The 27,309-nt window shown below is 42.0% G+C and overlaps 1 non-coding gene across 1 annotated transcript; it reads right to left on the bottom strand.

The window, feature by feature from the left end:
• Positions 1-24,257: 24,257 nt before the first annotated feature.
• On the bottom strand, positions 24,258-24,332 carry Trnat-ugu (transfer RNA threonine (anticodon UGU)). Its single transcript has one exon. It is a non-coding gene; the product is annotated as a tRNA-Thr (tRNA).
• Positions 24,333-27,309: the final 2,977 nt, after the last annotated feature.

The following is a 27,309-nucleotide window of genomic DNA, read 5'->3' on the forward strand; positions in this document are numbered from 1 at the left end:
TGTGTGTAGTCAAAAGCGATATGATGTGTGGAGCTGTATTCCCAGTGAGCACTGAACTCTTCGTCATATTATTTCTAGTTCAAACACGCTCACATGTCGCTGCTGGTGCAACAAACCCATATTTCACGTTCGTTTTCTCTAGAATATAACAGCGACAGATGCCGGGTTGGAGTCTTGGGAAGGAAAAAAATGTATGTTTCGTCTCGTCATTTCAGTTAAAACATCTAGCTACTGCCGAGAAAACCCGAAATGTCACAGTTGATTGTGCGTCGATATCTATCCGATTAAGTTCTGAGTTCGAACCCCTGTCCAACACAAAGCCTTACCTCACGGCAATTCAAATAAGTTACTTGTTAAGAACCAAGATTCAACATCTCTCGTCGTTCGTTAACAGGGACAATAGGTGCTGGGTAGGAATTCGCGTCCGGCAAAAATACTTGCGATATGTAATTTAAAGTTGGAATTTGCAAACTGGCTCTGTCTAAAATCGAGGTATATCACTCTCTGTATGCCTAATCAGGAGTGACAGTCAGTATCCGTCAGGCACGAAATCATTGCTTAGTCTGCATGACCTGAGTTTGCATCCATATGCAGAACGAGACGGTTCGTCGTGTCATTTGAAGTTCATAAATATTCTCAATTAGCTGCTCGTGAATATCTTTAATTTTTAATCTTATTTTGTGTTAAATAATAAGTACGGTATGTTACTTTGAAGAGTAAATCATGAATACGACGAATTTACCACGTGCATTACCTATCTGACGTAATAATGAGAGTGGTAAAATGTCAGGTATGTCATTTATTGTAATAAATGTGAGCTACAAGCCTTAAGGGCAGTCTTATCTGTGATAAGGTGTTCCGTGATATTTGTAGTATCGTGGTATTACTTTGCATCTTGAGTTATTGCAATACAGAACAGTTTTTTCTCGTGGTGACTTGTTGGAACCACTTTCAATAGTCAAACGACTGTACCAAGGAGCGATAAGGAGACCTGCTAGACAGTTGCGCTATGTGGGTTGCATGTGAATCAGGCGAAATTCAATTCAGGTCGTTCGGATACTATTGGGCATGAATGAACATCACGTGTATCGATTTCCATCGCGCTGGGGTAAGTCCTCCGGGATACGTTTATTCTCCTTAGTGTGTAAATATATTTGGAGCATGTCATTCAAAAACGTTTGAAACGACATAGACGGGAGCGGGTTGTTGTTAGGAGAGCAGAATGTATTAGACTCGCGGATCATGTGGTGTTATTGGCAGAGAGCGAAAGTATGACTGAAATGTTAAAAGAATTGAACAAGAGACGTGAGTAAATTGGAATGAGAAATAATAAGAAAAACGCAAAATGTCCGGTGATAGGTGCAAGAAAAGCAAGAACAACTATAATGTTAGGCAGGAAGATATACAACAATTTAGTGTTTTTAGATAACTGCGACGTGCTATTATGGACGACATTGGAAGTAATAAGGAGGTGAAAATACGTATAGCAATTGCCAACGAGACGTTTCATAACAGGAGGCTTTTATGTGGGTGCGTTGATAGGGGATAAAATAGGCAGGCACAGTGAGAAATGAGGTGGTGTTGATTGGGAGAACAGAGAGAAATTTTAAAGGTAGCAGGATGAGCAAACACAATTGGCATGGACACTGAATGAGAAGAGATTGTTTATTGATGGTATGAAGGAAATGGTGAATGCAAGAAGAAGAAGAAGAAGAAGAAGACGCAGAACATACCAGGTGGTGGACAGCGTAAGAACAGAAAATAGTTGTGAGAAAACAAGAGGGTAACAAATGATGGGACTGCATGGAGAACTACATGTGAAGACCTGCCCTAGGGCAGAACACTCACGGTGGTGGTGTTGATGAAGAGGAGACTTATGTAGGACATTTTGCAAAACGCCCATTTTCTTGTAATCCAAATTTAAACAAAACATAGGCAGCTTATAATTTGTAGTCTATAACCGACCGTGAATTGCGTGACAGATGGAACTTGCCAGTATACCAGTTATTAGGACTTATTCCCACTCCACTGACGTATGGAGCGTGCGAACCGTGGCTGCTTAAAAGCCTCTGTGCGTGCTGTGCTTAGTCTCTTCTGGTCTTCACGCTTCCTACAGTTACAATACGTAGGCGGTTTCAGTATATTCCATTCCTACTTTCATCATGTAACGTCAGTTCTAGAAACTTTCTAATTAGGTCTCCTCGAGATACTTTACTCTTCCACGGGATAGTCTGTGTCTACCATGAACTGTCCGTTAGTCAGTAAGTGGAATAACTGGTTTTCCGACACATGTCGCCATGTAACTGTCGCTCTGTCTCCACGCCAGAGAGACGGAAATTCTGTGTGCCACATTTGAAGATGAGTCTGTAAAGGTTACAAAACTAGTTAATGGAATTGCAAATAGTTGAAAAAGTGAGTTTTTGCAGTTTTCCGTATTTACATTCAATGCACTAGTCACAGGCTCTAGGCGATCCTTAGGGGACAAGCTTAGTCGGTTGAGAGCGTGATGTGTCCCTCCGAGATTAATTTCACCTGGGCTTTAAGCGACTCACCGGTCAGCATTTACAGAGCTGCCAACTACATCTCACACCGGGAATATGACCAGGATTGGTTTGCATCGCAGCCTACGGAAAAGAACGCAAATCGAACGATCATTCGCAGTCATTCCCTCCATTGACTACCATTCGCCTATATTCAACAGTTAAGGATTCCTCCGGAAATATTCCAAGTAGACTTTCTCTGGATATTTTACGTTTCTTTCCAAGCGCCTGCCTGTTCAATTTGATCAGAAACTGTGTGACATTCTCCAACGGGTCAAAAAACCTGTGACCATTCGTGCCGCCCTTCTCTGTATACATTCAGTATCGCCGGGCAGTTGTATCTGATTAGGATCCAAGAATCTCGAGCAATATTCGGGGATGGGTCGCAAGCGTGATTTGTAAGCAATTTCTTTTGTACACTGATTGTATTTTCCTAGAATTCTACCAACGAATTGCAGCCATCCACCGTATTTCCCTAAGACTGCGACTATGTGACGGTTCCATTTCAAATCTCTAGAAATTTTTACACCCAGGTATTCATGTGGATTGAGCGATAGCGAATTTGACTCGCTGCACTATACTCGTAGGATAAGGTTATATCGTTTTGTGAACCGAACAATTTTACATTTCGGGAACATTTAAACTAAGTTGTCATGCTTTGCACTACACTGAAATCTTATGAAGGCGTGACTTCTTTCAAACAGAACTTTATTACAGGCAACAGCATCATTTGCGAAAACACTGAAGTTCCAAATAGACCGCGTAACCACGGCCCTCTTCTCCCCTCCAAATTGCTGTCTGAAAACTGGAAGTCCCATTTGTAAAACACCTTCAGAAGTTCGTTCACATTCCGTATCAGTTAATGTGTTAAAAACTTGACCTGAAGAAACATAACCCTTTGCAGTTGAAGACGCTCAGTTGTAAGAGAAGCTAGTTTTTCGAAAACGTCTCAATATTTATGTACTGAACTAGGTGTTGTACAATTCTATAATTTTCAGGTACATTCGGCGACGTTTATGGATACTGTCTGACAAATGTGTTGCGAATAAAGTGAGTAGTAAAGAAGTAATGAAGTGAAACATCAAGCCTGATGCTGACACCTTACTGCACGAACAGCGAAAATGTAGAAGTGATAAAAGTCTTTTTCCTTTCATCATTCTGTCAGGGATGTCAGAGGGAAAAAAAGTTTCGCCAAGTTTCGAAATTATGTGTGAAGTTTGTTGGAAGTCGCCACGTGCTGCCTTTCACAAATGCTCGGTGAATATAGTCTCGATAATTTGCGCGCCATGAAATTATGCTGCCTTAGACGAGTACGCAGTTTCTAACTTTTAACGCCCGACTTATTGCGTAAACCTATGCCTTTAAATGAAGGACGGAAGGAGGATTGCATTTAATGTGCTATCGATGTCGAGGTCATTAGAGACGGAGCAGGAGTTGGCACTGCGTCAGGGAAGGGTAAAAGAAGTCCGCCGTTCCCTTTCAAAGGAACCATCCCAGCATTTACTTGGAGCGATTCAGGAAAGTTACGGAAAACGTATCAGGATGGCCGGATGCGGATTTAAACATCATCCTCCCGAATGCGAGTCTAGTGTACTAGTTGACAGCTCGTCGTGTAGAAGCTAGCGTTGTTGGTGATGGGATTCCGGGTTCGATTCACGGCTGGGTTGCTTTCTCCGCCCGGGAAGTAGGTGTCTGTGGTGTCATCATTTCATCATCATCCGTGAAGGTGGCGAAACTGGACTGTGTAAAGGTTGGGGCTTTGTACAGGCACTGATAACCGTGCAGTTAAGCGCCCCAAAAACCAATCATCATCATCATCATCATACCATGTAATAACCACTGCGGCAGCTCGTTCGGTATACATTTAAATGAGCAGATTAAGTCAGCATTTTTAGTATTTACATTGACATCGTTCTTCATAAATGAAAGCAGGAACTATGACAAGACAAAGGAATTGGGATAACGAATGAGAAATACCTGATTGTGCTTCTGTTTGTAGATGACATGATTCACGTTCACGAAATGACCTCCAAAGATCTATATACCACCTGAACGAAATATGCAATGAATACAACTTTAAAATTTCTAGGAACAAAACGAAAATAAGTGCACTCCGAGGAAAATACTCAGTCAGTTTAAAACTAGTTTTGGATAATCCTGCTTTAGAACTGGTCTCTTAATCTTTCATTTAGGCTACGCTGTAAGATCTGATTTTTACTCTGATACTTAAAATAAATTACACAAATTCTAAGCTGTTTGTGACACTATTATCTGAATATTGGGCAATAAAGTACAAAAAGATTGTCCCGAAATTCTATAACGTGGTCGCGGTTCCTGTATTATGCTATGAAAACGAAAACATGGTTAAAAAAAAAAGCAAAAAAAATCACACGGCAGAGATGAGGTTCCTAAGAAATTCGAAGAGCTGCACAACAAGAAATGATTAGGAATGAAGATACTAGAGAAAAATTAAGTATTTTCAACAGAAACTAAAAAATTCAAAAATATCGTGAAGACTGGTGAGAATGCTACGTCCCAGACTTCCCCAAAATCTTCTGAACTACAAGCGGAATGGAAGACGTGATATTGAAAGGCCTCGGACGTGGGAGCAATTTCGTTTGAGAGACTATCCCGCGCGGCGACTACTGAAGTACTTATACATTATAGAATTCTTAAGTTATACAACCAAAATAAGTAAGTTTTAATGTAGTTTACGTTCACTGATGCAAAAAAAAAATTCTTGCTTTTTAAAGTGGGCTATGTTCTTTCTAAGGGTTCAAACTGTCTCCATGACAAATTTGAACAATATCTGTTAAGCGGTTTGGACTCTAAAACGAAACAGACTGTGTTACAAAGTAGAAAAGCAACTGAGAGAAAGAAGCAGCGTCGGTTTCTGCAGGAGGCGGCCATCATTTTGTAGGACAATGTTCGGGCACGCTCGGTTCAAGTCGTGACTGATTTGATCGGTATATAGGGATGGGGAGCGCCGCATCACGCACCACACTCATCTACATCTATATTTATACTCCGCAAGCCACCCAACGGTGTGTGGCGGAGGGCACTTTACGTGCCACTGTCATTACCTCCCTTTCCTGTTCCAGTCGCGTATGGTTCGCGGGAGGAAAGACTATCTGAAAGCCTCTCTCTAATTTTACATTCGTGATCTCCTCGGGAGGTATAAGTAAGGGGAAGCAATATATTCGATACCTCATCCAGAAACGCACCCTCTCGAAATCTGGCGAGCAAGCTACACCGCGATGTAGAGCGGCTCTCTTGCAGAGTCTGGCACTTGAGTTTGTCAAACATCTCCGTAACGCTATCACGGTTACCAAATAACCCTGTGACGAAACGAGCCGCTCTTCTTTGAATCTTCTCTATCTCCTCCGCAAACCCGATCTGGTACGGATCCCACACTGATGAGCAATACTCAAGTATAGGTCCAACGAGTGTTTTGTAAGCCACCTCCTTTGTTGATGAACTACAGTTTCTAAGGACTCTCCCAATGGATCTCAACCTGGTACGCGCCTTACCAACAGTTAATTTTATATGATCATTCCATTTCAAATCGATCCGCACGCATACTCCGAGATATTTTACAGAAGTAACTGCTACCAGTGTTTGATCCGCTATCATATAATCATACAATAAAGGATCCTTCTTTCTATGTATTCGCAATACATTACATTTGTATATGTTAAGGGTCAGTTTCCACTCCCTGCACCAAGGGCCTATTCGCTGCAGATCTTCCGGCATTTCGCTACAATTTTCTAATGCTGCAACTTCTGTGTATGCTACAGAATCATCCGCGAAAAACCGCATGGAATTCCGACACTATCTACTACCTCATTTATATATATATTGTGAAAAGTAATGGTCCCATAACACTCCCCTGTGGCACGCCAGATATTATTTTAACGTCTGTAGACGTCTCTCCAGTGATAACAACATGCTGTGTTCTGTGTGTTAAAACTCTTCAATCCAGCCACAGAGCTGGTCTGATATTCCGTGGGCTCTTACTTTATTTATCAGGCGACAGTGCGGAACTGTATCGAACGCCTTCCGGAAGTCGAGAAAAATAGCATCTACCTGGGAGCCTGTATCTAATATTTTCTGGGTCTCATGAACAAATAAAGTGAGTTGGGTCTCACACGATGGATGTTTCCGGAATCCGTGTTGATTCCTACAGAGTAGATTCTGGGTTTCCAAAAACGACATGATACTCGAGCAAAAAACATGTTCTAAAATTCTACAACAGATCGACGTCAGAGATATAGGTCTATAGTTTTGCGCATCTGCTCTACGACCCTTCTTGAAGACTCGGACTACCTGTGCTCTTTTCCAATCATTTGGAGCCTTCCGTTCCCCTAGAGACTTGCGGTACACGGCTGTTAAAAGGGAGGGCAAGTTCTTTCGCGTACTGTGTAGAATCGAATTGGTACCCCGTCAGGTCCAGTGGACTTTCCTCTGTTGAGTGATTCCAGTTGCTTTTCTACTCCTTGGACACTTATTTCGATGTCAGCCATTTTCTCGTTTGTGCTAGGATTTAGAGAAGGAACTGCAGTGCGGTCTTCCTCTATGAAACATCTTTGGAAAAAGGTGTTTAGTATTTCAGCTTTACATTGAGACCAGAACTTTCTAGGATATTCTGTCAAGTCGGTACATAGAATTTTACTTTCGAATTCACTGAACGCTTCACGCATAGCCCTCCTTACGCTAACTTTGACATCGTTTAGCTTCTGTTTGTCTGAGAGGTTTTGGCTGCGTTTATACTTGGAGTGAAGCTGTCTTTGCTTTCGCAGTAGTTTCCTAACTTTGTTGTTGAACCACGGTGGGTTTATCCCGTCCCTCACAGTTTTACTCTACACGTACCTGTCTAAAACGCATTTTTCGATTGCCTTGAACTTTTTCCAAAAATACTCAACATTGTCAGTGTCAGAACAGAAATTTTCGTTTTGATCTGTTAGGTAGACTGAAATCTGCCTTCTATTACCCTTGCTAAACACGTAAGCCTTCCTCCCTCTTTTTATATTCATATTAACTTCCATATTCAGGGATGTTGCAACAGCCTTATGATCACTAATCCCTGTTCTGCACATACAGAGTCGAAAAGTTTGGGTCTGTTTGTTATCAGTAGGTCCTAGATGTAATCTCCACGAGTCGTTTCTCTGTTTAATTGCATGAGGTAATTTTCGGATAGCGCACTCAGTATAATGTCACTCGACGCTCTGTCCCTACGCCCCATCCTAAACATCTGAGTGTCCCAGTCTATATCTGGTAAATTGAAATCTCTACCTAAGACTATAACATGCTGAGAAAATTGATGAGAAATGTATTCCAAATTTTCTCTCAGTTGTTCTGCCGCTAATGCTGCTGGGTCGGGAGGTCGGTAAAAGGAGCCAATTATTAACCTAGCTCGGCTGTTGCGTGTAACCTCCACCCATAATAATTCACAGGAACTATCCACTTCTACTTCACTACAGGATAAACTTCTACTAACAGCGACTAACTCTCCACCACCGGTTGCATGCAATCTATCCTTTCTACCTGTCTGTACCTTTGTAAAAATTTCGGCAGAATTTCTCTCTGGTTTCAGCCAGCATTCTGTACCTATAACGATTTCAGCTTCGGTACTTTCTATCAGCGCTTGAAGTTCCGGTACTTTACCAACGCAGCTTCGACAGTTTACCATTACAATACCGATTGCTGCTTGGTCCCCTCATGTCCTGCTTTGCCCCGAACTCGTTGAGGCTGCCGCCCTTTTTGTACTTGCCCAATGCCATCTAACCTAAAAAACCGCCCAGCTCACGCCACACAACCCCTGCTACCCGTGTAGCCGCTTGTTGCGTGTAGTGGACTCCTGACCTGTCCAGCGGAACCCGAAACCCCACCACCCTATGGCTCAAGTCGAGGAATCTGCAGCCCACACGGTCACAGAACAATCTCAGCCTCTGATTCAGACCCTTTACTCAGCTCTTTACCAAAGGCCCGCAGTCAGTCCTGTCGACGATGCTGCAGATGGTGAGCGGTGAGCTCTGCTTTCATCCGGCTAGCGAGACTGGCAGTCTTCACCAAATCAGATAGCCAGGAAGGGTTTCCTCCGATCCATAGCGACACACATCATTGTTGTCGACATGAGCGACCACCTGCAAATGGGTGCAACCTGTACCCTTCATGGCATCCGGAAGGACCCTTTCCACATCTGGAATGACTCACCCCGGTATGCACACGGATTGCACATTGGTTTTCTTCCCCTCTCTTGCTGCCATATCCCTAAGGGGCCCCATTACGCGCCTGACGTTGGAGCTCCCAACTACCAGTAAGACCACCCTCTGCGACTGCTCGGATCTTGCAGACTGAGGGGCAACCCCTGGAACAGGACAAGCAGCCACGTCAGGCCGAAGATCAGTATCGGTCTGAGACAGCCCCGGAATTGCGCCCTTCTGAGCTCAGCTTGATTCCTGACGTGAAGGTAGCGTTCTCGCTTTCCGCGTCTGGGTTCCCGGGTTCGATTCACGGCGGGGTCAGGGATTTTGTCTGCCTCGTGATGGCTGGGTGTTGTGTGATGTCCTTAGGTTAGTTAGGTTTAAGTAGTTCTACGTTCTAGGGGACTGATGACCATAGATGTTAAGACCCATAGTGCTCAGAGCCATTTGCACCATTTGTCGGACTTTGGGGTATTCGGTTCGGAGCTGTTATGGAGATACGTCAGACAATAGACCGCTCCATTCGAACTACCTATACAACTGCCGTAGTTAGGGGTATCTTGCTCTTTCGACATCACTGGCGATGGCTTATATACATGAGCTGTTCAAAAAATATCCGACCTTTTTTAATTGTTGAAATCAACAATGGTATCAGGGCGCGCATGGGCTCATGTTTTCAGGCATATTTAGCACACATACCTGATTTTCTCCACTACTTCGGAACACTTGCAAGTCGTACACGTTGGATTTAGTATTCTGAGCAAAATGACGTCTTTACATCACATTTGGCTCCAAGCTTGGCGATTCTCAAGTTGAAACCATCGTGTGTTTGTGGACAAAGTAATGGGTACTGCAGGGCTAAAGGAGTGGTACAACCATTTCAAAAGTAGCCGCTAATCTATGAAGACAGAAGCCAGTTAAGGTACGCCCGCAATATCCGCAAATCAGGTCGTTACTGATCCCGCAATATTGCTGGTGAAGCAGAATGGACGAATCACTATCAGAGAAGTTGTAGTCTAATCTAAAAGCCGTAAAGTCAACTAACTAACTAGGTGTTACAATAACTAACGTCCGCCCGCGGTAGCTGAGTGGTCAGCACGACAGACTGTCAATCCTAGAAGACCGGGTTAGATTCCCGGCTGGGTCGGAGATTTTCTCCGCTCAGGGACTGGGTGTTGTGTTGTACTAATCATCATTTCATCCCCATCGACGCGCAAGTCGCCGAAGTGGCGTCAAATCGAAAGACTTGCACCAGGCGAACGATCTACCCGATGGGAGGCCCTCGTCACACGCCATTATTATTATACAATAACGAACAACTTAAATTGGAAAGAACACATAGAAAATGTTGCGGTTAAGGCTAACCGAAGACTGCGTTTTATTGGCACAACACTTAGAAAACGTAACAGACCTACAAAGGACACTGCCTACACTACGCTTGTCCGTCCACTTTTAGAATACTGCTGGGAAATGTGGGATCCTTAAAAGATCGGACTGACGGAGTAGATCGAAAAAGTCCAAAGAAAGGCAGCACGTCCTCCTATTATCGCGAAATATGAGAGAGTGTGTCACACAAATGATACAGGATTTTGGCTGGACATCATTAAAAGAAAAGCGTTTTTCTTTGCGACGGAATCTTCTCACGAAATTCCAATCACCAACTTTTTCCTCCGAATGCGAAAATATTTTGTTGACACCGACCTACGTAGGGAGAAACGACCACAACGATAAAATAAGGGAAGTCAGAGCTCGTATGGAAAGACACAGGTGATCATTCTTTCCGGGTGCTATGCGAGATTGGAATAATAGAGACTTGTGAAGGTGGTTCGATGAACAACCTGCCAGGCACTTAAATGTGATTTGCAGAGTATCCATGTAGATGCAAGTATAGGTGGTCACATTTTTACTATCCCCTGTATGTGCATATCGCTTCACACGACCTTTGTTACCTCAATGTCGATATCGGCATCATTTTCGAAATATGTGAGCTTTCTTATATTATCTGTAATGTTAATATACAACATGAACAGTAAGGCTCCCAACACGCTTCCCTCTGGCACAAGTGGTTACTTTTACACGTATAGATGAACTCTCCATTTAGGATGAGATGATGTGCCCTCCCTACAAAAATATTTTATTGGCCGTACTTTATACGGTGCAGGCAAATGGTCAACTACAGTTGCTGTTTACTGTGAGGTAACTTCTAGCGTATCAGAAGCAGTTTAGGAACATTTTTTCAAATGAGTATACGCACTCGTATTTCGGCAGGTGCACAGTTTTGCCATTTCAATTTTTGCACGTTTCACAGATACCTTTTCGAAAATTTCGAGCAAAACAAATCGAAATCTTTATTACATCATGAAACAATGAAGAAGCAAATGCGGGTTTGTTCGCAAGCCCGAAGCAACATCTGGTACAAGAATCATGGATTTTAATAAAGTAGCTGTCGATAGGTTTTTTTCGTTGCTTACAGATGTAACTGACAATCACAAACTAATGACTTCTCAAATAACTAATTGTGATGGAACAGGCGTCTCGGTTAATGCTAAAAACTAATCGAACTTCGCAGCTTGCAAAGGGAACCGTCCAGTGCGATCGTTAACATCTGCAGAAAGGGGCGAAACTGCAACCAGCCTCATTAGTACGTCAGCAAGCGGAGCTGACATTCCTCCTACGATTATTTTTCCACGAAAGAAGAAGCAGAAAGAATTTGAGTTAGGACAGGCAGCAGGAGGTTGCGCTGAGGTCCACAGCAGAGCATGTATGGCCACAGAGTCCTTCTTTGTATGGTTTCCACAATTAGTGGTATTTTCTAAGGCATCAAAGCAGGTCCCAGTTCTCCTTATATCAGATGGCCACTCAGCACATACCACGAACATTGACGTTATGGACTACGCGAGGGAGAGTGGCGTTTCTTTACCACCACATTGCTCTCACAGACTTCAGCCGCTTGATGTTTGTTTTATAAATACTCGTTATAGTGATCAGCTTCGAAAATGGCTACGGAACCATGCAGCGAAAGTCGTAACTATCTTTCAAATTTCAACGCTTTTTGGTTCAGCTTTCGTCTAAAGCGCAACAATGAAAACCGCTATTAAAGGTTTCGAAGCTACTGCAATATGGCCCACGGACCCATCCATATTCAAGACACACACTTCCTATCGGCACACACAACTGACAGCGGACGTGATAGGCCGTCAGATGAAGGGGTTATTATATCTGAACAATTGGAATTGCCTCCAACTAGCACACCAGCTGAAAAAGACGACTCAAACGGGCTGGATAATCAAGGGGACGAGGTTTCAGCGAATTGTTACAATGAACTGCCGCCTAAGAATAACAAAGTTATTGGGGCTAATTGTTCTAATCTTGACAACACAACCTCCTCATTTCATATTTCACCTGAGATTCTGATTTTCTTGTCAAAAGTTAACGAAAGCAAGAAAAGAGCGAGACTGAAAAGGGGGAACAACGTTGTTTTAACTGATTCGCCGTACAAAAAAAAGAGTTAAAAGTCATTAATGGGAGAAATAGAAAATAGAACATTGACAAAGAAGAAAGAGCAAACAGAAAACTTTCTGCGAAAGAGAATAAAATTAAGAACTCAAAAAAGAGAGAAAGATTCTGAAGGTAAATGGAAAAAAGGAGAGAGAATACAATACTAACGAGAGTGATTATGAGGAAAGTTCTGACTGTCAATGTGTATATTGTGGTGGGTTATATTCAAAATCAGTTGGAAGTTGGGTCGCTTGTTCCACCTGCAAAAAACTGACACACGATTCTTGTGCAGGAATAGATAGCGAAGATGATGAGTGTCTCGCCGTGTGTGAATTTTGTAAACAGCCTCAAGAAAAGGATACGATTCATGAAAACTGTAGTTTGACATTAATACTCACTTTAAACTAAAAAAAAATAACGAGCAAGCCAATATTTTCTGCATTTCGGATAATTTTATACGTTTTTGTAATCACTTGTATTTACCACCCCATTGTGACGCGTGCAAATGTTATAAATTTCTGTTTTTGAGTGAGAAAATATTGTTGTTTTATTTTATGGCAATGTTCTTGTATTTTTGTGATTAATACATCATAATGTGTTCATATAAAAATTTGTAACTCTCTTATTTATCAATTTTGTACATTTAATCAAAGTTTTCAACTGTGTACCCCATTATACCTTGGATTCCCCAACGTGTCGGATAAGAAAGATAAAAATACAATCACTACTCGTTTCTTCAACGACAATTTAAGCTGTGTTCTGTGGTTCCTCCCAGAGTTCATCACGATATATTCCGAAAAAAATCATAGTTAACGAACATTATAAATTGCTCTAGAAACGAAGGCAATCGCAGTTAACATTTAATAAGGCCACTGGTATCCTTCGAAATGCAACTAATCAACGTCATGCAGAACGTCGTGGGTCACAGCGGATGGGTGGAATCGAAATATGACATTTACCCACGATCGCTTCTTTTTGTCAATTTGTGCCATTAATTTCTCTGCTCCCTAATCTGATTTCGTATCTCCCCATCAGCTATTCGATCAAAACTTTTTTAGCATTCTTCTACACCACCACATTTCGGAAGTTTCTAGTCGTCTCCTGTTTGGGGAACCAGGCATGTTAACTACTGATTCGCAACATATTTATTCCGAAAGGCAAAAGGAACCCCGAAAACAATGAAAATAATTTTGTTTATTGGTGATTGTACCAGTTTTATTTACACTTAGTGTGAATATGAAAGTATTTTAGTCCAAATCCGTATTTGAAGGTTCTAAATGTCGGTTTAAATGGCAGCTTGCTATGTAAGACATGCCCACTTGTTTCTCTGTGCCATCTCTTCTTTGAGATGATAAGCCTAGGGACATTTTACCGGTAGCTTTGAGCTTTCACCTATTGAATACATTTTTTCTTGTCTCGTAGTCAGTTGTTTGCTAGAGTAATAACGTTTCTGAACAAAACAAATGCCAAGATCTACCCACAAAGTTTTCGAAAGAAGTTCTAGAAGACTTGCAAGAAATAAAAAAGTAAATATCATGAAACAAATGTTATGTTTATGTACAGCATGCGTACTATTGGAAAGTGAAAGAAATTATGAATTTAAATGAGTGCATGTACGACGGTAAGTGCAATACAACTTTAAATTTTCCGTAACTTTTCTAACTAAATGTACCTTTCCTCTCAAACCATTTATCCCAGAACCATGGAATTCTAACGACCAGTTTTCTTACTCGAGGGCATGAAGAGTCGAGGGATATGAAAGGGAAGCAGTGGTTGGGAAGAGAGTGAGACAGGGTTGTAGCCTATCCCCGATGTTATTCAATCTGTTTGCTGAGCAAGCAGTAAAGGAAACAAAAGAAAACTTCGGAGTAGGAATTAAAAACCATGGAGAAATTGTATTATAATGAACACTATGGTCTTTTAATTTTTGAAATTTGCCCGCAAAACCTGTCTTTCAAAATTTTTCTAAAAATTTCACTATTAATATATTATTCATGAAAAATTGTCAGCTTGTTGGAAAATAGTGGAAATGCATGTAAGAAATGTTTTGTGTTTTACCGTTAATATAACACAACTTAGGATAAGGGTCATATAAATAGATCAGTTAACATGGTGGAGATGGAAGATACGTTCTCCCCGTGAATATTGTGTTTAAAAACAAATGAATATTTTCAAATCAACAGCTCATTTCATGAAGTCATAACTAGAAGTGAATAATCTCCACAAAAATTGGTAAGTTAATTACTTTGGTGCAAGAAAGTCTCCATCATTAAGGAGAACGATGTTTTCAATAACTTGCCGGCAGCCATAAAAAGCTTTACTACTGACAGATTTCAGCTTACGAGGAGCCTAAAGGATTTCTTGCTAACCATCTCTTCCGACACCATTAATGAATTGAATTACTTAGTAGAACAAGCGCGCGCGCGCGATTGAGTGTGTGTGTGTGTGTGTGAGAGAGAGAGAGAGAGAGAGAGAGAGAGAGAGAGAGAGAGAGAGAGAGAGAGAGAGAGAGAGAGAGGGGGGGGGTCAAATAATACGTGTACTATCAGAAGTGTGACCAAATTTTCATTCCTCGTTCATGATCAGTCCATTTGCGGTCTGTGGATAATAAATTAGCATATTATTTTCCCATTGAGTATCTCCCCATTATGGATCAATTTCAATGGAAAGTACATATAATCTAACCCTCTTGTCTGCCCCACTTCTGTTGAAGGTTACACATGAGACAAATACCTTGTTGTTGTTGTTGTTGTTGTTGTCTTCAGTCCACAAACTGGTTTGATGTAGCTCTCCATGCTACTGTATCGTGTGGAAGCTTCATCTCCCAGTACCAACTGCAACCTACATCCTTGTGAATCTGCTTAGTGTATTCATCTCCTGGTCTCCCTCCTCGATTTTTACCCTTCACGTTGCCCTCCAATATTAAATTGGTGATTCCTTAATGTCTCAGAACGTGTCCTACCATCCGACCCCATCTTCTATTCAAGTTGTGCCACAAAGTTCTCTTCTCCAGTATCCTATTCAATACCTCCACATTAGTTATGTGATCTACCCATCTAATCTTCAGCATTCTTCTGTAGCACCACATTTCGAAAGCTTCTATTCTCTTCTTGTTCAAACTATTTATTGTCCATTATTCACTTCCATACGTGGCTACACTCCATACAAATACTCGGAGAAAAGACTTCCTGATACCTAAAGCTATACTCGATGTTAACAAATTTTTCTTCTTTAGAAACACTTTTCTTACCATTGACAGTCGACATTTTAAATCACTCCTAATGCGTACTCCCAGATAATTTATGGAATTAACTGCTTCCAGTTGCTGACCTGCTATTTTGTAGCTAAATGATAAGGGACCTATCGTTCTATGTATTCGCATCACATTACACTTGTCTACATTGAGATTCAATTGCCATTCCGTGCACCATGCGTAAATTCGCTGCAGATCCTCCTGCATATCAGTACAATTTTCCATTATTGCAACCTCTCGATACACCACAGCATCATCTGCAAAAAGCCTCAGAGACTTTCCGATGTCACTCACCAGGTCATTTATGAATATTGTGAATAGCAACGGCCCTATGACACTCCCGTGCGGCACACCTGAAATCACTCTTACTTCGGAAGACTTCTCTCCATTGAGAATGACATGCTGCGTTCTGTTATCTAGGAACTCCTCGATCCAAGCACACAACTGATCTGATAGTCCGTATGCTCCTACTTTGTTAATTAAACGACTGTGGGGTACTGTGTCAAACGCCTTGCGGAAGTCAAGAAACACGGCATCTACCTGTGAACCCGTGTCTAAGACCCTCTGAGTCTCGTGGACGAATAGCGCGAGCTGGGTTTCACACGGCCGTCTTTTTCGAAACCCATGCTGATTCCTACACAGTAGATTTCTAGTCTCCAGAAAAGTCATTATACTCGAACATAATACGTGTTCCAAAATTCTACAACTAATCGACGTTAGAGATATAGGTCTATAGTTCTGCACATCTGTTCGACGTCCCTTATTGAAAACGGGGATGACCTGTGCCCTTTTCCAATCCTTTGGAACGCTTCGCTATTCTAGAGACCTACGGTACACCGCTGCAAGAAGGGGGGCAAGTTCCTTCGCGTACACTTTGTAAAACCGAACTGGTATCCCATCAGGACCAGCGGCCTTTCCTCTTTTGAGCGGTTTTAATTGTTTCTCTATTCCTCTGTCGTCTATTTCGATATCTACTATTTTGTCAACTATGCGACTTCAAGACAAGGAAGCACAGTGCAGTCTTCCTCTGTGAAACAGCTTTCGAAGAAGACATTTAGTATTTCGGCCTTTAGTCTGTCATCCTCTGTTTCAGTACCATTTTGGCCACAGAGTGTCTGGACATTTTGTTTTGATCCACCTACCGCTTTGACATAGGACCAAAATTTCTTACGATTTTCTGCCAATTCAGTACATAGAACTTTACTTTCGAATTTACTGAAAGCCTCTCGCAAAGCCCTCCTCACACTACATTTCGCTTCGCGTAATTTTTGTTTGTCTGCAAGGCTTTGGCTATGTTTATGTTTGCTGTGAAGTTCCCTTTGCTTCCGCAGCAGTTTTCTAACTCGGTTGTTGTACCACGGTGGCTCTTTTCCATTTCTTACGATCTTGCTTGGCACATACTCATCTAACGCATATTGTACGATGGTTTTGAACTTTGTCCACTGATCCTCAACACTATCTGTACTTGAGACAAAACTTTTGTGTTGAGCCGTCAGGTACTCTGTAATCTGCTTTTTGTCACTTTTGCTAAACAGAAAAATCTTATTACCTTTTTTAATATTTCTATTTACGGCTGAAATCGTCGTTGCAGTAACCGCTTTATGATCGCTGATTCCCTGTTCTGCATTAACTGATTCAAATAGTTCGGGTCTGTTTGTCACCAGAACGTCTAATATATTATCGCCACGAGTCGGTTCTCTGTTTAACTGCTCAAGGTAGTGTTCAGATAAAGCACTTAAAAATATTTCACTAGATTCTTTGTCCCTGCCACCCGTTATGAACGTTTGAGTCTCCCAGTCTATATCCAGCAAATTAAAATCTCCACCCAGAACTATAACTTGGTGGGGAAATCTACTCGAAATATTTTCCAAATTATTCTTCTGGTGCTGAGCCACAACAGCTGCTGAGCCTGGGGGCCTATAGAGACATCCAATTACCATGTCTGAGCCTGCTTTAACCGTGACGTTCACCCAAATCATTTCACAATTAGAATCTCCGTCAATTTCCTTCGATACTATTGCACTTCTTATCGCTATAAACACGCCTCCCCCTTTACTGTCCAGCCTTTCTCTGCGATATACATTCTAATCGGAGTTTAGGATTTCATTACTGTTTACATGTGGTTTCAGCCAACTTTCTGTCCCTAGTACTATATGGGCGTTGTGACCGTTTATTAATGAGAGCAGTTCTGGGATCTTTCTATAGACGCTCCTGCAGTTTACTATTAGCACATTAATATTGTTATTCCCTGTCGCATTTTGCCTACTCCTGCCTTGCCGCGTCTCAGGATGCGTCTTGTCGGGCCTAGGGAGGGAATTCTCTAACCTAATAAAAAGCCCATGTGCACTCCACACGTACTCCGCTACCCTCGTAGCCGCTTCCGGCGTGTAGTGCACGGCTGACCTATTCAGGGGGACCATACATTTCTCCACCCCATTGCGGAGGTCGAGAAATTTGCACCCCAGCTCTCCGAAGAATCGTCTGAGCCTCTGGTTTAAGCCTTCCACTCGGATCCAAACCACAGGACCACGATCGGTTCTGGGAACGATACTACAAATAGTTAGCTCTGATTCCACCCCGCGAGCGAGGCTTTCCGCCTTCACCAACTCCGCCAACCGCCTGTACGAACTGAGGATGACCTCTGAACCCAGACGGCAGGAGTCATTGGTGCCGACATCAGCAACAATTTGCAGTCGGGTGCACCCAGTGCTCTCTAGCGCCGCCGGTAGGGCCCCCTCCACATCTCGGATGAGACCCCCCCGGCAAGCACACAGAGAGAACACTGGCCTTCTTCCCCGACCTTTCCGCTATTTCCCTAAGGGGCTCCATCACCAGCCTAACGTTGGAGCTCCCAATAACTAATAAACCACTCCCCCCGTGTGCCTGCTCGGACCTTGCTGAAGGAGCAACCACATGTCCATTCACAGGCAGAGCGGGCGATGCCACACGGCCAGCCTCCACATTGACCCTCCGCCTCGTGCGCCGCGAACGCCGCTGAACCCGCCACTCCCCTTGGGGAGAGGGTGGCCAGCCGCGCCCGGTACCCGCGAAGATGTCTCGACAGCAGGGACAGTGGGTGAAGCATCTGGGGTGCACCATGCGACGCACTAGACTCCCCACTGCCGCTACACTCCGAGGCAGCAAAAGCAAAAACACACGGAAGAAGAAGTGACAAGTAAGAAAAATACAGTTACAACTTAAATTAAGGTAGCTCGCTGCACAGCAGACGTGAAGCAGACGGCGGTTAGGGCGACACATGAACTTACAACATAAAAGTAATAACAGATAAAAATACATGTTCATGAACCTGAGAGAAAATCAGTCCATAAGTTTAAGCAAACGCTATCAGCAGTACAATGAGAATCAGCTTAATTTTTCAATTAACTCCTCGACAGAATAGAAGGAGTGACCCATGAGGAAACACTCCAGTTTCGATTTGAAAGCGCGTGGATTACTGCTAAGATTTTTGAATTCGAGTGGCAGCTTATTGAAAATGGATGCAGCAGTATACTGCACACATTTTTGCACAAGAGTTAAGGAAGTCCGATCCAAATGGAGGTTTGATTTCTCCCGAGTATTAACCGAGTGAAAGCTGCTTATTGTTGGAAATAAACTAATATTGGTAACAAGAAACGACAATAAGGAATATACATATTGAGAGGCCAATGTCAAAATACCCAGACTCCCTGAACAGAGGTCGACAAGAGGTTCGTGAACTCACACCAATTTTTGCCCGAACCTCTCGTTTCTGAGCCAAAAATATCCTTCTAGAATGGGAAGAGTTACCCAAAAACATAATACCATACGACATAAGTGAATGGAAATAAGCAAAGTAGACTAATTTACTTCGCGAAGTATCACTCACTTTCGGTACCGTTCGAATAGTGAAAATGGCAGTATTAAGTCTTTGAACAAGATCCTGAACGTGGGCTTTCCACAACACCTTACTATTTATTTGAACACCTAGGAATTTGAACCTTTCAGTTTCACTAATCATATGCCTATGCTGTGATATTAAAACGTCAGGTTTTGTTGAATTGTGTGTTAGAAACTGTAAAAACTGAATCTTACTGTGATTTAACGTTAGTTTATTTTCTACAAGCCATGGACTGAGGTCATGTACTGCACTACTTGAAACGGAGTCAATGTTGCACACAACATCCTTTACTACCAAGCTAGTGTCATCAGCAAACAAAAATATTTTAGAGTTACCCGTAATACTTGAGGGCATATCATTTACATAAATAAGGAACTATAGCGGCCCCAACACTGATCCCTGAGGAACCCCCTCCCCCTTGACAGTACACCACTCAGATCCCCCATCACACTGTATTACGTTCCCCCATTCCTGTAGATCGTTCCCTAATGCTCTTCCTGAAACACTGTACAACTTCTGATTCTGTCAGTTCTTTCAGGTCCCATCTCCTTAAATTCCCACCTTTTTCCAGTTTCTTCAGTTTTAATCTACAGTTCATAATCAATATATTGTGATCAGAGTTCACATTTGCCCCTGGAAATGTCATACAATTTAAAATATGGTTCCTAAATCTCTGTCTTACCATTATATAATCTATATGAAATATTGCAGTGTCTCCAGGTCTCTTCCACGTATACAACCTTCTTTCATGATTTTTGAACCAAGTGTTAGTTATGATTAAGTTATGCTCTGGGCAAAAGCCTACCAGGCGGCTTCCTCTTTAATTTTTTACCCCCATTCCATATTCACCTACTACGTTTCCTTTTCTTCCATTTCCTACTGTCGAATTCCAGTCACCCATTAATATTAAATTTTCATCTCCCATCACTATCTGAATGATTTCTTTTATCTCATCACACATTCCATCAATTTCTTCATCATCTGAGGACTACTTTTACGACTTTGGTAGGCGTGGGATTCGTGGCTATCTTGGCCACAACAATGCGTTCACTATGCTGTATGTAGTAGCTTACCCGCATTCCTATTTTTATTAATTATTAGACCTACTCATGCATTAGCTTCATATTAGCCTTCCTAATACTTAAATCTATATCGGATGTTAACAATGACGCCGGTGGATGGACTATCACGAAATTACTGACCGTCGAGAATGTCACAAATATAACCGACAAGCTAATGGGCCCTTCACAGGAAAAGGTTTTTTGCCAGAAAACGGGGAAAAACTGAAACCCAGCAAATGAGTAAAAAAGTGTATATTCGCTAACAAAAAAAATAGTGTACGCACACAACTTACACAACAATAGTCTGGGATTACTCTATTACGTAATACAGTTTTTGTGATTGTATCTTACAGCTTTAGTTATTTTTAATTAAAAGAGGCTTTAAAAGGACAGAAAGAACGTGTTGGACTACGCTAGAGATCGTTCTGTTAGCACAGTCTTTACTTTGTAATCACTTTCGTTGACTTCGGCAACTCTCAACAGAAATCTCCAACCTAACCGAGACAATGTGCTACGATACAGCCGAGATCATGACAAGAGAATGGGCTACATCACACTCGAAGTAAATGTATATAGGTAAGGATCCCCATGACCTGTATGCGTCTGTTATAAAAAATCTCCAAGCCACTCTCCTCAAATAGACCGCAATCTTCTCTTGACCTTCAACTGTTACTATTTCAGAATTGAAAACCAGATTCAAAGAAAATTTGGCTACAAGGCACAAAACTAGAAAAATAAAAATAATAAAAGTGAGAACGTGAAACATGTTAGCAATAACCATAAACAGGAGATTTTACAGAAAATAAAATTGAGAAAGGAAATTATTAATATTATCGACCGTTTAGGAACTCTAGGCTACGAAAGGGATGAAAACACATATCGAATAAGTGGTGGAAGAGTTAGTGTGTTTTAAGATTAAATCCAAACAAGAATTAGAGAAAAACATATCGACGCAAGGCCTCTATTACGAAAAATTGCTAAATCTCGAGACAAATTGTGTCCTTCTGTATTTGATGAAATGTTTTGGCCCCTAGTACGGATGAAACAGTATCTGCAATATCAACAGGAACTTCGGACATGTGTTTCATATTTCATCCAAGCCTGCAGTCTATAAATATTTAAACAAAATACTATAACAAAATACCACTACAGGGGAATTACTTACGGAGTAGTTCTTGGTAAAGAAACACAGGACACAATTACGTATGTGGGCTTAATACGAAGTACAACTGTGTTTATAAATCGCTATAGTTGCCTTGGACTAACGACGAGCGAATATCAATATAACCTGTACGCTTTTCAAAGCTGTTATCCATGAAAAAGCTAAACCACGTATCGCGAACAAAATACTATTTAACACCGAAACAATGATATTAGCTGACAATGGGCACAGACTTTAGTCAATGGGCACTGTTGAAAATTTGTGCCAGACCAGGATTAGCACCCAAGTCCCCTGGTTACTAGGGAGAGGCAATGATCACTGTGTCCGAATTACACAGTGGTCAACAGAATATCACGAACTGCCCGAGCATGCCGTTCGTTAGATCCAAATTCTCAATTTCTCCATAGACTGCTAATGCACTGCTCCTTGAACATAATCCTCCTCCCCTTAATTATACAGTACATGGCCAAAAAAACAGACACCGAATATATGCAAACTTGGCCTTACGAACATTGCAGACGTCGTCTATGTAACACACGTCAAACTTCAAAGAATTTACCAATTCGTTGCATTGTTTACTATAGACCACAAATCAAGTAACGTAAAAAAAGCACTGCGTCTATTGAGATCATGATTCAGAGTTAAAAAAAAACTAATAAGTCGCCTACATATTACAGTTGCTGCCAAAAGAGGAGAACCATTATTTTCCCACAAAAGGAAATATAGTTAAAATGACGCTTCTATTTCGGTTAGTTTATGCGGTTACTAAAATTTGCCGTGAAAGTTACATAGTGGACTCTACCCTCCCCCCACCAGAAACGTAGTTATCGTGGCTGTTGTGAGACTTTTGTACACAGTTAGAGAAAGTGTGTTAAATGTGGCGCGGACGGAAACACTAGGCTACGCTACAGGGCAATCTGCTCGCACAACGTTTAGTCGGCATTCATAATCGTTGGCGTAAACAACTCTCAATCAAATTACCACCTTCCAACCTAACTTAGATCTCGGGCTACACTACCAATCGGCCTGTCATCACAACCAAATATTCATTGAGTGGGGGTGGGGGGATTTCCTGTATCTCTAGGAAAAACTGTCAGTTTTGTCAGACTCAACAGCAAGATTTACCAATGGTAAACACTTTTTAGACGGCTCGTAATTTTAGAATAGTCCTCTTCGTCTTACTTGGCATAAATTGTTCGCTTGCGTCCCAGCAGCTAGCTTCCTCAGTGTCTGCTTCTGCCATCGCACCACGCCAGTCTGCTGTTGTCCTAGCAGACCGAACGCACCGCACATCCGACACCTTCGGAACCACTCACTGGCCAGTTAGCAACTGAGCGGAACACTGTTTACATCGTGAAAGGAAAACTATGCAAAGATGTACACTTAAATGGCACGACTGAGTAGCACACACACAGTAATATCTGAGGAATGTCCTTCGACACGCGCAGAACGAAAGTCTTCTCGCGAACGTACAGCGTCTCTGAAAAAAAATCTCGTGACTATATTCCGACGTTACGGCCAGGTTCTCATACAAATGAGCAAAAAAGGGTAAATTTGAAATTTTTTTTGAGACAATGAAAATACATTCGAACGATCTGTTTGGGAATTACGAGTGACAATACTATGAGCTTAATTTTAGATTTTCAATAAAAAATGGCGCCCGTAATTATGATTTGATCAAGGGCTTGCGAGACTGGAGTACGCAGAGTGCGTGCAGTGTGGCACCTCAGATGTTACCTGAATTCAAAAATGGGTAACATCAGTTGATACTACATTATTTCTCTGAACTTGAAAATGGATAACATCAGTCGATAATACATAAAATTAATGGGAGCGCATACCTAACCGCAATGAAACAACCTTAAATTTAACGATACAGTGCTAATTCGAACTTTGAGTTCGATTTTGAGGGGTTTGTTTCACTCCTTATGCCTACACAAAAATTAGTTAATATTAACAAATGTCATATTATAGCTATAAGTTCCTAAGAAAAGTGTTTACTTTTAGGGGTCAGAGGTAGAAGTTAAGAGATCGAACCACTTTTAATTTATGCTGCATGCCGTTCTGAGAAAATCGTTACTCGAAAAAAAAAGTGTTCAAAGTTTAGGGAAAACATTTAGTTATATTATTACTTCGATTTGCATGAACTGAGTGTTACACATATATTCTTAATGTCGCTGAAAACGAATCTGAAGTCAGATTTTCAATATTCAAAACAGCTAATCCAATACGGAGGGCAAACGATTATGTTTTGACCAATTTTTACCAAAAATGTATTTTCGTTATTTACGTTTAGTCTGCAATTCAAGGAGTATTTATCAGCCCTTCCTCTACCTCTGATTGTTCCTAGACAGCAACTTCCTGTTCTTCTTGGCAGGAAAAGCCGATCTGTCTAAGCTGGATATGCAGCACTCGGCAGCCTGCACTTGATATTCGTCCGTATTTTCGGTGAGTATGTTTGCATGCATTCTGCAGTATGAATCCTTTTGAGCAAGTGCGACACGGGACGAGTTATCATCTACATCTATATGGATACCCTGCAAAACACATTTAAGTGCCTGGCAAAGGGTTCATCGAATCACCTACACAACTGATAATTAATTGAAACCCTCAGCTGCCGACAGGTGTTGTTGATATACTTCGATGGGGACAGCTGAAAAGTGTGCCGCTACTGGGACTCGAACCCAGGATCTCCTGCTTACAAGGCAGACGCTCAGTCCATCTGAGCTATCGAGGGCACAAATGAACAGCACGACTGCAGGAATTTATCCCTCGCACGCTTCCCGTGAGACTCACACCCCGAACCGCCCACAATCCGATTACGTAATGTACTTAATAGGTATTTGTCCATCCACTCATTACTGGCTCACACTAAGGTGACGATTCCCGTAAGATTTCCGGTAGCCTGTGCGCATTCGCAGAGACGAAGGTCAATGGCTGGGTGACGTTTAACCATAGATATGAAGATAGTAACTGTTCTAGAAAGAACAGGCGCCACTGACGACCGTGCAGCTCTTCTAGAATACATGATAGACCGGCCGATGTGGCCGAGCGGTTGTAGGCACTTCAGTCGGGAGCCACGCGACCGCTACGGTCGCAGGTTCAAATCCTGCCTCGAGCATGGATGTGTGTGATGTCCTTAATTTAGTTACGTTTAAGTCGTTCTAAGTTCTAGGAAACTGATGACCTCAGATGTTAAGTCCCAAAGTGCTCAGAGCCATTTGAACCATCAGTCCGTATGTTTGCAGACTACTTACAGTAACTTATGCTAAGGACAACACACACACAACCATGCCCGAGGGAGGACTCGAACCTCCAACGGGGGGAGCCGCGCGAACCGTGAAAAGGCGTTGGACACATGGCGGGTACCCCGCGCGGCTCATGGCAGCCGTGACACTGCTTCAAACAATGGACTGTAGAAACTTTTGTAAAGCACGGATTAAAAAAAAAAACCTTTCCGTTCCAGGAGTCTAGACAAGTACACCTTTAAAAAATGCAACTACAAAGAAATTGAATTTTCGAACGGGGCAGGGCTTAAAACTTTGAAGAGTTAAATTTTAATGGCCGTTCTCTTGTATGCAAATAGTTTCACATTAGAAATTTCTCTAGTTTTATTTATTTATTTATTTTTTGCTGTAGGTAAAGAAGGATAGGATTCTGAGAAGGGGGAAGGGGGGGGGGAGGAATCTCGCCTCTCCCACCTTGGAATTCTCAGTACAGAATTTTTATTCATTACGAGATTCTCAGCCACTTGCAGAAGTGATTTCGCGTGATTCTGCAAAACTTTTCCTTTAGCCAATCGTAGCAACTATAGGATTCCGTTCCTGCTGCATGACATGTCTCGGAACTTAAACTGACCAACTTATTTGCATAAATAGCTAGCTTATCATCCGCTTCTTTACTTACTTAGACCGTTCATGGTCTGCAAAGCATTTTTTCTTTAATCGTTTTTTTATGTCTTTTATAAACTGCAACACTTTCTAAACTTTTCTAAACTTAACGCCGTTGAAGCATGGTCTTTTGCTGAATGACCAAAAAGCAATGCTGACAGCTGGGGTCCAAGGTTTTTGTTAATCAAGCCGTTTGTATTCTTGTTTGTATAACGCATATTTCTTTATATCTAATTGAGAAGTGAAATACCGGTTTTCGTAGATGCAGATTTAAAATATTTTAATATAACGCAATAAATATTTCATTAAAATTTTCATCCCCTTATGCTCGAAGTTAAAAACCAGTGAAACACGTAGTTTTTAAAAATTGTAACAGATTAGCCGAATACGAATTGTCAGATATGCTTTCATAATGCTTTCATAATGAACCAATTTCAGAAACGTGGAGCCGGATCTGGGGGTGAATTTCCTTCTCTCCGAGACACCCGGCTTCTTCTTCGACTTAGCCGGCAAACAGGCCGAGGACGCCGGGTGGGGACCGAATATGCAGCAGTTTGTGGATGGCGACGTCGTCACTAGCTGTTGCCTTCGTGCGGGCCTCTTGTGTAAAGGGGGAGCCAACCGTGGCCAAGTGAAGGTCTGTATTCCACAGGAACGAGTTAGCATGGCACTCAGATATTTCCACGAGTCGGCGGACGGGGGTCATTTGGGGTTCTTCAAGAGCTTGAACCGAGTTCAGGAATACATGTTTTGGCCCAACCTATATCGCGATGGCAGGCGATTTGTTGGCAACTGTGTCCAGTGTAAGCGTGGTAAGCCCGATGTTGGGCTGCACAGAGAACTACTACAGTCGCTTAGGGAGCAGTGTCCTCTGGACCGCGACTCAAAGATCGAAACAACGATCGACGGAAACTGGTGCCAGAAACGCACCAGCTCACTCTATTTCATCCCCTTAGGGGTTGAACTTCCAAAAACACCGAAACACGTATTTTCTTATTTGTAGCCTTGAAGTCAAATACCAATTTTCGTAGATGTAGCCTTAAAAATACTTTCTTAGTTCTTCCATAATTATTTATCTCAAAATAAAATGTTCATCCACTATTTCACCTCATAGAGGTTAAATTCCCAAAGATACTGGAACACATATTTCTTTATTTCTGACCTAGAAACCAGATACAAATGTTCGTATGCCTAGCTTCAAAATTACCTTAATAGCTACATGATTCAGAAATCCTTTCATGTCCTATGTCTCCCCCTTAGAGGTGGAATTTTGAAATATGCAGTATAAGCGGTATAAGATCAACACTCTTTCCAAATCTCAAGGTTTATTTTCCTTGGCGGTCTGGACTGTGTGAGTTTCATAGTAATAGTCCTCCACACACACACACACACACACACACACACACACACACCACTACCAATGCCACCACCACCTCCTGGGGAAATTTCTGCAGACGCCCTTGTTCCACTGCAGTCATATTTTGCCGACGACCTACATTTAGCAGCGTGGGAGGGATAGTGTCGTGCAACAGACAGTATACTCAGTAGACAACGAACTGTTCGTTGTGAAATCAGCGACATATTAACCGAGACTGACACAGAAGGTGCTGAAGGTGAAGCACACTAGACTCGTGTCTACCACGGCTTCAAATAGTATCGATTTACTATGAACGGAAGTTCCGAAAAGTGAGCAAGTAATTTTACAGTAAATTCAGTACCGATGGTGAGGATATACAACGAAAAACATTTCTATAAAATTTCAGAAATAATGAAATATTCCACTCAAGTCGCGTGACAGAAAACGCAATGGATATGCTTGCACTTA

Source organism: Schistocerca gregaria, unplaced genomic scaffold (assembly GCF_023897955.1).
Source record: "Schistocerca gregaria isolate iqSchGreg1 unplaced genomic scaffold, iqSchGreg1.2 ptg000397l, whole genome shotgun sequence".
NCBI lineage: Eukaryota > Metazoa > Arthropoda > Insecta > Orthoptera > Acrididae > Schistocerca > Schistocerca gregaria.